Raw genomic sequence first — 11,065 nt, 5'->3', positions numbered from 1 at the left:
ATATATATATATATATATGCTACTCAAAAAGGCGCCGTTTTGAGTAACATGTCAAAATGACGCCGTTTTGAATATTAATACTTTTTCTTTTTAATATATATATGCTACTCAAAATGGCGCCGTTTTGAGTAAACTATTAAATTGAGCCTAATAAAATTAACAAAATTAGTCCCAATTAGGCCCAAAATGAATAGGTCCAATAGGCCCAATACAAAGTCGTAGCCCAGCCCAAACCGCAATTACTGACTGACATCATAACCGACTTGTCGGTGTCGGAAGAGTAGTTCGGTCGTTAAAGGCGGTGAAATTACCGACTTTACCGACTTTGGTGTGGTCAAATTTTTTTTTTCTGCCGACACCGACCGATGCCCAGGCCTATCCACCACACCATCCTCCATTGCGCGTGAATCCCACGCATTTGTTGTTGGCCTCATGTGCCACCCAAATGATTGATGGACTTTTGGCTTCATGGACTTTTGGATTCTAGGACCAATTTATTAGTAGAACATATATGGTAGACTCTTATTGTGTTAATTAATGGCCCATTTTAAATTTGTTTGGTTTAATAAGTTATTTTAGCCCAAAAAAACAATTTGGATCCCAAACACAATCAATTTTTGGCCCAATTAAAAAATCTCACAGCTAACCGATTAACCGAATGATTTTAACCGAAATATCCTTTAATTGAATATTTCAAAATAAATCCTTATCGAAACGTAATTGGTGAATTAATTGTTTAAATTGACAATTTTGTTAACCAAACCGATATCACCCCTACTTATAATTAGGATTGGTATTTTTCACTTTTATCAATCATGATTGTTCTTTTTTTTTTTACCTTATTCAAGGTGAGTTGGGTTATTTTGTACACGTGCAAAAGTCCGTGATTATTCTGCCAAATCATTTATATTTTTTTCCTCCCAAATCTAATGCCCTCGACCCACGCATCCTACCAATGCCACCCATTGACCCTTTGATCTCCACTTGAGTCAATGGTGGATGCGGATTGGATCGCTGGGGTGGCCGCTAGCATGGGAGTTGGTTCCGGCACCCCAAAGGCCTCGAGGTGGTTCCGACTATCCACAAGGGGCCGATCTATATATATATATATATATATATATATATATATATATATATATATAAATCTAACTTGGCACCTAAAAACACAGGTGTCACGTCACGTGTCACCTTGAAACCATAGGTACCAGTCCACGTGTAAGGGTGACGTGGTACTCTGTAAAAAAGCTAATAGAATTTTGACAGAAGTATCAAGTGAGTTTATTTTTTTACCATAAGTATCATTTGTGACATTTTTGACAACCGAAGTGGCTATTTGATTCTGGTGCAAAAGCACATGTCATTTAACCCTTATTATTATGTTATAATGCATTGACACACTTCATGTTAATCGGTTCAACTAAGTCCACCAAGGATGTCATTGTTTCCACATCTGTTTAATTTCTCCAATAAAAAGGATATCAGTGAAACCAAACAAAGAAATGTTATAATTCTCAAAAAAAAAAAAAAAAAAAAAATCATGTTTTATTATCCTATGCAATTTATTATTTTGAAAAATAATTTGGTCACAAGAGTAAATTTAAAATTTTATAAACAATTTAGGGGGTATAAAGGTCATTTAATTATGTTTAACGTCCGTTTAGAGATGAAAATTGACGGAGGGAAGTACATTGCATCAAATTAAAAGCTCAGAAATGAAATTAAGAATTTTTAAAATTTAAGGGATCTTCTCAAAACACATCATAATTCAGAGATCCTAAGAAAAATTTCGTCTAATTTAAATGGGTAAGCAACTAATTTTGACAAAGAGAGCCTCTTTCTGTCATATGAACATTCCAACGTGTTACGCATGTACTTCATGAATACATTTATTTAACTATAAAACCAATTTTAATGAAACAAAATTATGCATTAAATATTGGGAAATATATATATATATATATGAGGGTTTTTTTTTTTTTTTCAAATTAAATATATTATCGTGAACCATTCGCGAGTTAAATACATGCCAATCAAGTTCCCATCTCTTAATACATCAACATCGTTCCTGCAATAGTGCAATCCCAACAAGAAATAATATTCACAGCTAGATAGTGAACACACGATATTAAGTGTTTAATTGACATTTCAAACTACAAGCCAAATTGGCCAATAATAAATGAATAAAGCACACAAAAATAAAATCTCATCCATCCACCCACAAAACAATTTTATTTTTTTAAAGAAAACAATAAAATCTCATAGTTTTATATAAGGGTAATTACCTTTTTCTCTCATGAACTACTACACTCCGTTAATATGCCTCATGAACTACCATGCTCATCACCCGACTACATCAAACTACCATCTACTTACCAAAAACCCCATTCCATCAGTCAACCTCGTTAACAAATTTGAAATGACCAAAATACCCTAACTTTATAAACACAAATTATATATAACACCCTTAAAATTCAATAAATTTTTTTTTAAAAATTATTATTAATGTATCAGTACTAGTTTCAATAAAAAATAAAAAAAATAAAAAACCAAAGACCAAATAAAATTAAAACAAAAAATATAAATATATAAAAAATTTTAAAAACCCTTATAAATTAATTTAAACAAATAAAAAAAGTCAATATAAAAAAATTAAAAAAAAACTAAAAACAATTAAAAAAAGTCTTAAACGAAAAAAATATAAATGCAAAATCAGTTAATATGGTTGGCCTAAATTACAAATCCATATGTGATATACAAAAATAAAATAAAATAATTCAGAGATTATCGGAATATGCCAAGATAACAATTTAGTCCCAATAATCAAATTTCATCAAAATACATGATGGATTTTATTAGGGTATCACGTCATCACCAATAGAATGATGATACATGCTATTCTTAATTAAAAATAAATAAATATATTAAAACTATAAATATATGAACTAAAAAAAGCTTATAAATTATTTTTAAAAAAAAAAAATAGAAAAAAAGAGGGGTGGATGCCTTTTTAGTTATTCACCCCTAGCTCCTTCTTCTTCTTTTTTATTTTGGAAATAATTTGGAAATGATATTTCTGTTCACTTTTATCATTTCAATTTCTACAAAACATATTTGAGATTTATCCTCCACGTGGCTACGCCAGAGTAGATCGTGGCTCAAGTACTTCGTCTTGGTCAACGTCAACATTGTGCATTGAAGGAAAGTGGATAGGAAAAGATTGGCCTACAACTATTGAGGGAAAGTGGATGGTAATTGCATCATATTGCATATTGCAGGCTTCCTTTTGCTTTTACTCGAAAAACTGATCATATATTCAGGACACAGCCTACTCCTTTTAACTCACAAGAGGCTTCTTTTTCAGTCAAGTTTACAGCAAGCACCTCCATATTCATGGCTGCTCAAATTCGTTGGAATCACGACGTCTTCTTAAGTTTTAGAGGTGAAGATACTCGCAAAGCTTTTACTGATCACCTTTACACCGCCTTGGTGAATGTTGGAATTCACACCTTCCGAGATGATGATGAGCTTCCTAGAGGGGAGCACATCTCTACCGAATTGCTCAAAGCTATTCAAGGATCAAAGGTTTCTATTGTGGTTTTTTCAAAAGGATATGCTTCTTCTAGTTCATGCCTTGATGAGCTTGTGGAGATCATACGTTGTAAGAATTCTATAGGCCAAACTCTTCTTCCCATATTTTATGACGTGAACCCATCCGATGTGCGAAAACAAACCGGAACTTTTGCTGAAGCATTTGCTAGGCATGAAGACTGGTTTCAAGCAGAGATGGAGAAGGTGCACAAGTGGAGAGCAGCTCTAACTGAAGCTGCAAATTATTCCGGTTGGGATATCCAAAACGTTGCAAACGGGTATTATATATGTTGCTGCATGTCTCTTGTGCTTTTTGATGCATCATTATTATTACTATTTTACTTTTTGTCAACAAACAACACAAAATGCCCCTCAAAATGCAAAATACTTTTTAAAAATCTATCTTCTTCTCTTGTTGTAGGAATATTTTGACAAATTAATAGTGGTACCGTTTAAGTTATTATTATTTTTATTATTTTTTTTAAAAAAAATTAGGGTGGCCACACAGTTAAATAAAAATAAATTGTATACATATATAGAAAGGTAATTCTTAGTTGCATTAATTCATTGATGGTTTTCTGTTCCATGCCCATTATACCGGCAGAGTACATAATGCTTTTATAGTAATGCTTTCCGTGAAACAGTTAAGTTGTGTTTGGTACACGAAATAACTATTACTCTCAAATTTCAGTTCTTAATAAATATTATTTATTTATTTTTTTAATGAAATAGTTATTTCGCGTATCAAATATAGTCTTATTGACTTTTACATCCAAATGGGGAAAAAAAAAAATGACGAAAATTGTTTCCTTGCATGTCATTTGGTAGGATAAGAAATTGCATAGAAATATATTTAATGGCATTCTTAATAAATTTGATATATATTACTTTATTGTATACCACAAAAATTAGTCTCAAATAACCGAAATAATAATATCCTTTTGACACATATGACTCATATAATTTTCTTTATTTTCTTTACTTGTGCTCATGTTGTTCTTTTGTTTTCTTTTAAATTATATTTATCAGGTACGAATCAAGGTTCATCGAGAAAATTGTTGAAGAAGTTTTGAGTAAAGTGAACAATGCTTGCTTGGATATTGCCAAACATCCAATAAGTATAGATTATCGTATTGAAAAGATGAAAGCTTTATTAAATCTTGGAAAAAGTGATGTTAACATTGTAGGCATCTATGGCATGGGTGGAATCGGTAAAACAACCTTAGCTAAAGCTGTTTATAACCAAATATATAATGGATTTGAAGGAAGCAGTTGTCTTTTAAACATTAATGAAATTTCAAAACAACCCAATGGTTTAGTTCATTTACAAGAACAACTTCTTTCTGAAGTCTTAAAATCCAAGAACTTGAAGATTGCCAATGTTGATAGAGGAATCAATTTGATTAAGGAAAGATTTCGTTGTAAAAGAGTTCTTGTTATTCTTGATGATGTGGATAACTTGAAACAACTCAATTCATTAGCTGGAAGCTCTGAATGGTTTGGTCCAGGAAGTAGAGTCATTTTAATAACTCGAGATGAACATTTGCTAATTGAACTTGGAGTACATGAAAAATATAAGGTCAAGGAATTGAATCGTGAGGAATCTCTTCAACTTTTTAGTTGGCATGCCTTTGGGATGGCTCATCCAAAAGAAGATTACCAAGAGCTTTCAATTAGTGTAGTTAATTATGTGAGAGGGCTTCCATTAGCTCTTGAAATTTTGGGTTCCTATCTATCTGGAAGAAGCACTATAGAATGGAAAAATGCATTGGAAAAACTACAAAAATATCCTCACCACCAGATTCAAAAAACATTTAGAATGAGCTTTGATTCACTAGATGATGATACCGTGAAGGACACATTCCTTGATATTGCGTGTTTCTTTGTTGGTATGGATAAAGATTATGCCATCAAAATATTTGATGGTTGTGGTTTCTTTTCTGAAATTGGTATTAATATTCTCATTCAGAGGTCTCTTGTCACTATCATTGGCAATGGGTTGTGGATGCATGATCTAATTCGAGATATGGGAAGGGAGATTGTTCGTGAAAGATCATCCAATGATCTAGGAAAACGTAGTAGATTGTGGTGTCATGAGGATGTCTTACACGTGCTTAACAAACAAATGGTAAGAAGCATAATTAATCATTCATATATAAACACTTGAATACACTGACACATAATATGCTTGTTATATAGGTATTCATGAGTTTTGTCATGTTTTTTTACTAATTAAGCATGCATCATTTCTTGAATAGTTTATCCACATAACACATAACAACGGTATGATCTTAAATAAATATATAAAAAATTCTAAATCATGTCAACAACGGATATAGTAAAAAGGCATGCAAATCACATTATTAGCACTTATAATCATGTATGCATTACATTAATGTGTGGTACTAATCCTATTGTCTATTTCTCCAGGGATCAGAAGCAGTTGAGGGTCTCATTCTAAATCCATCTAAACTTGAAGATGTACATATTAAAATTGAAGCATTTGCAAAGATGAAAAATTTGAGATTGCTCCAAATCAATGGTGCAAATCTCACAAGATGCTATGGACATCTTTTTGAAGGGTTAAGATGGCTTTGTTGGCATAGGTGTCCTTTAAAATTTCTCCCATCAAATTTTCATTTAGAGAACCTTGTTATCCTTGACATGCAAGATAGTAATATCAAACAAGTCTGGAAGGAGATCAAAGTATAATATTAAATCTTACATTTCCTTTTATTTCTTCATTATTGTTAAATTTGTAAGTCAAGACTTTCTTTCTTCTCTTTTAACGATTTTGTTTTGACAGATACTCAACAGGTTGAAAGTCCTTAATCTAAAAAATTCCAAATTTCTCACTAAGACACCAAACTTCTTACAAGTCCCAATTTTGGAGATACTGATACTTGAAGGTTGCACAAGTTTGGTTGAGCTTCATGAGTCCATTGGAAATCTAGAAAGACTTGTTTTGCTGAATTTAGAAGGATGCCAGAACTTAAGGAATCTTCCAGAAAGTACTACAAACTTAAAATCTCTTCAAATTCTTAACTTGTCTGGCTGCTTAAAACTTGATAAGCTACCAGAGCAATTGGAGAATATGATAGCTCTAAGGAAATTGCATGCGGACAGAACTGCTATTATGCAACTCCCTGCCTCCTTTGGTCTTTTGAAGAATCTCGAAACTGCGTCATTATCCGGATGTGAAGGACAATCTTCAAAATCTTGGTTATCGCGTTTCTCATCGTGGATATCACCAAAAAGCTCCAATCCCACACATTTCCTCCCAGCTTCCATTTCTGGACTATGCTCTTTGAGAAGGCTAGATCTCTACGACTGCAATCTATCTGAAGATGGGTTTCCAATTGATCTGGGTGTTTGTCTTCACTCGAGGAATTGGATATAGGAAGAAACAATTTCCTTAATCTACCTCATTGCATCGGCCGCCTTCCTAAGTTAACTACACTGATGTTAAGTGACTGCGCGAGTCTTCAATCAATTTTAGAACTCCCCGCAAGTTTATGGATTTTAGATGCAAGTGGCTGCACATCAATAGAAACACTCCCAAATCTGTCGAACCTGAAAAGTTCGCCTCATCTTTACTTAGCAAACTCTCAGAAATCGGTTGAGATTCAGAAATTGGTTAAGATTCAGAAATTGGAGAGTTTGGAAATTACAGCAATAATTCACCTGGAATATTGCAACAATCCAAAATATAATTATAGGAGTCGTCTTCTTTTGCAGGTTTCTCTCTCTCTCTCTCTCTCTCTCTCTCTCACTGTATTTGTGTGCGCACGTGTGCAGTTTTTTTGTTCTGAACAATTTTTTTTTTTTTGAAATAGTTCCTGTCCAAGCGTGACAAGGATCAAGGCAATTTCCTCTCTGGTTGTGAGGTTCCAAATCTTCGCTTGAGGCACAAGCGAAAGGCACCGAGACACCGACAGAACTATCTCGACGAAAGGCACCGAGACATCAAGTTGTTCGTGTTAGTGATGTTCCTGCTCTGGGTCACTTCAGTGGTGCTCAAGTCAGTGCAGCAACAATTCTTGACATTGCTAATGAGATAAAGTCCAAGACAAGAGGTCCTACCACATGTGCTGTGAGATAAAGTCCAATCTAGAAGTACCAAAGCAAAATGATGAGGTGATTATATCCGAATATGATGTTGAACCCCATATCATTCTGGTCTTCAAAGTTCTCTGACTTTGCTTTCCCACCTCAAGTTCTTGCTTTGTTTTCACTGTTGAGGCGTGAAAGAAAATAATGTGTTTGAAAAAATGTGTGAGAAAAACTGAAATTTTAAATTCTATTCTAATGATGCTGAAATTGGAACAAACCTTTGAGTGGAAAAGATCTTGTCTGTGATGAGATCCTTTCTTTTTATGAAACTGGCTGCTGAAGACCGCTTGAGCAGAGCAGTCTGGGCTGCTATGCTTGAGCAGAGCACATTGGGTTGCTTCCGCTCGAGTGGTGGCTGCTGTAGGCCGTAAAATTGAATATTGCAAAGTTTTGGGTACCCCGTATTCCAATAGTTAAAAGAAGCAAACTTTCATTTGGGGTTGTTCTTCTTACAATCATCCAATGGATCACTTATGGTTTTGGGTCTTCCATTCTATAGCATAGACCCTTACATTTGGTTGAGGTTTATTTCTTGTGCCCTTGAGTTGTTTGAATAATTAAAAAGTGTTCTTTCTGCTTGCATGAGGATAAATTGAGGGCTATGGGAATGCTTATCAAAAAACTTCAGTTGGCAATGAAGGGAAATTAAAGTTTTTAATTTCCATTCAATGGACTTGCAGGTGATGGGAAATTTGAGTGAGTATTGGCACCATTATTCATAGTCTGTTATCTACTTATATTTCAGACTGTACGAGCATGGTGCAACAAAAAAATTTCTTCTTTGCTCGTTCATTGTTGCTTCCCAAGCCTTTGACAAATGACAGGTAGAGTGAAAGAGGAGAGAGGACATGTTTGCTGTGTGATTTAGTAGCTATTTTCTATTGTACAGATTTAGAATATAGACTCTACATTGTATTTTTTTTTTCCGACTCAACTTCTATGAAAAGGTTCCTACCAAGACACTGAGCCCTTTCCTGACTTTTTGGGATATAAATTAAAATTTTGGTGTGTCTGTTAAAAGAATTCTATCTATGATTCTCGATGATTTTCAATGTATGATGCCTAGATATATATGTTTAGAAGGTATAATCTGTTCAAAATCTCCTGTATTCTTTCAGTGATTCTGAAGGTTCGTTAGGCCTTAGATAGGAATGTGTGATTTGGTCAATCCCATTTTTATGTTAAATTAAAAAGTTAGATCAGGATTAGGTTTGCACCTGTAAATTTCTGGAAAATGTGTGGCATATGTAGTTTTGAGTCTCCCTTCATTTTACTTCCCCAAAAATTGTATCTGCATTGCTCATCTTGAAAAGCAATTGGACCAACTCCCTATAATAGACTTTGGCAAGATCTATGAAGTGAGTGCTTCTCCTGCTTGTCTATGTTAAGAAGAGAATTTGTACCTTAAGTATCACCAAAACATGAGTGCTTCAATTGTGTTCTCCTGTTTTTATGCTTTAGGATTTCCTGTAGCAGAAATATTTTACATTGGCTCCTTCAGGCTTAAGTGCCAATTTGTGCTAATTCTGGTGATTTGAGTCTCTCTTTTTATGTTTGTTGTTTATGCACCAAATAGCCCCTTGATTCTTCAAGTTTAGGGGCAAGGAAACTTCGAGAAATGGGTATCATTGAAGAGTGCTAAAGTGTTTATGCACCAAATAACCTTTGCACTCTGCCATGAACAAAAAAGTTCCTTGCACAACTCTGTTATTGGAGTTAATAGGATCTGTTGTTAGCATTTTATTGGGCAAACCTTTTTTTAAGGAATTGAACTTGCTTTTCTTCGCAATGCTCAGGAAGCATTGAAGCTGTCGTCGCCCAGACCAAAGCTCTGGGATGGGGAAGATTATGCTTCCCTACTGGAATCCATTCCTTTGGGTAATCCAAACCTCTCAACTCATGGTCTAGTGGGACAACTCATCTGCCATAAACCCCTTGCCTCCATTGTGGTTCTGTCTACAACCACAACAGCTTGATTCTTTGCTGTCTCTTTTACCATTAAAGAAATCACACCTTGCAGGTATCTTTTTGCCTTTACTAAACAATAACAATATGAGTGCTAATTCTTATACCCACCACCATGTGACTTATTGGGCCACAGCCAGATTTAGTGAAGTGCCCCATCTGTAGTGGGAAATATCCATCCCTTCTGTCTGATTGTACTTCAAAAATTAAAAATAATAAAAAAAAGAGTAAACTGCACTTGTTTCCGAAACTGATACAATGATTTTCATTGCATAATAGGAATCAAATGTAAAAAGTAGCTCAGGAAAAAAAAAAAAAAAAAAGATGAAGAAAGCAAAAGCATTCAGTGTCGAACTTCTCTTTTGTCTGCCATTAGAAGGAAGTTGAACAGTAGAAATAAGGTAGCAATGCTGAGGAAGAAAATCATGATCGCTTATTTTTCTGAGAGTATTTTGTGTGATGAATGCAATGTTACATACTACTTCAAAGGGAATCCCCTCAATTGCTAGCTTCCAAGCTGATGTTCACAGCTGAATTGTATTTTATTTGGAGGAGAATTTTCGATGATTTTTTGGAATAAGGCTTCAAGTGAAGCTAGAGTTATGTCTTGTAATCATGTTTAGCATAAAACTCTCTTTGTATGGATGGTTGGTGAGGTCTTGGGGTCCATTTCACCTAATGTGTCAAGCAGTACGTAGGTTGCTATGTTTGCCTGTTAATTTTGGTTTTTTATATTGCTTCTTGCTGCTTGTGTTGAGCCTATGGGACTATGGCTGTAAACGAGTTGAGTTGAATCGAGTCGAGTATTGGTTTTTTTGAACACTCGGCTTTGTAATGATGCTTTTTCTTTGACTTTGATCGCAATCGACCTCTTGATTTTTTATTTTAATTTTATTTTAAATTTACTTGAGTCCTTCTCACTAAATTGACTTTTAAATTAGAGAAATTTTTCGAAATTGCCGTTAATAAATAAATCCTCATCCCAATCATCATTGCCTTTTCTATTCAATATTGTAGGCTAGTTCACAGAATTTAAAACTGACTTAACGTTTGTTAAGGAGATAGTATTTCTTATGTACAACATTGAATTTACAAATTTTGCAGTAGTTATCCTTAGCTCTTATACCAATTTGTTGCAACAAATTAATTTTTCGAATCACAAATAAGCAAATTACACTTAACATCAAGATTTACATAATTCCGCTGCATAAGCCTATATTTATAGGTGGAGACTACTAAGAAGAAATTCTATAATAAAACTATTCAAAACCCAAAGCTTGACAAAAGAGAATTAAATCACTAAAGAAAAAAACAAAATAAGAAACTTTTTCTCTTGGCAACAAAGCCTTCAACAAATAGTTCTCTTTCACTTATCTTCTGCAGACTGCATAGCAAAAAA

At 34.0% G+C, this 11,065-nt stretch overlaps 1 non-coding gene and 1 pseudogene across 1 annotated transcript; both read left to right on the top strand.

The window, feature by feature from the left end:
- Positions 1–3,243: 3,243 nt before the first annotated feature.
- LOC132165766 (disease resistance protein RPV1-like) lies at positions 3,244–8,375 on the top strand (annotated as a pseudogene).
- Positions 7,712–7,792, top strand: LOC132168318 (small nucleolar RNA R160). Its single transcript, XR_009438834.1, has one exon. It is a non-coding gene; the product is annotated as a small nucleolar RNA R160 (small nucleolar RNA).
- Positions 8,376–11,065: the final 2,690 nt, after the last annotated feature.

The sequence above is a fragment of the Corylus avellana genome, chromosome ca1 (assembly GCF_901000735.1).
Source record: "Corylus avellana chromosome ca1, CavTom2PMs-1.0".
NCBI lineage: Eukaryota > Viridiplantae > Streptophyta > Magnoliopsida > Fagales > Betulaceae > Corylus > Corylus avellana.
Note: the sequence above shows the minus strand (reverse complement) of the source record. Positions and strands in the feature narration are given on the sequence as shown.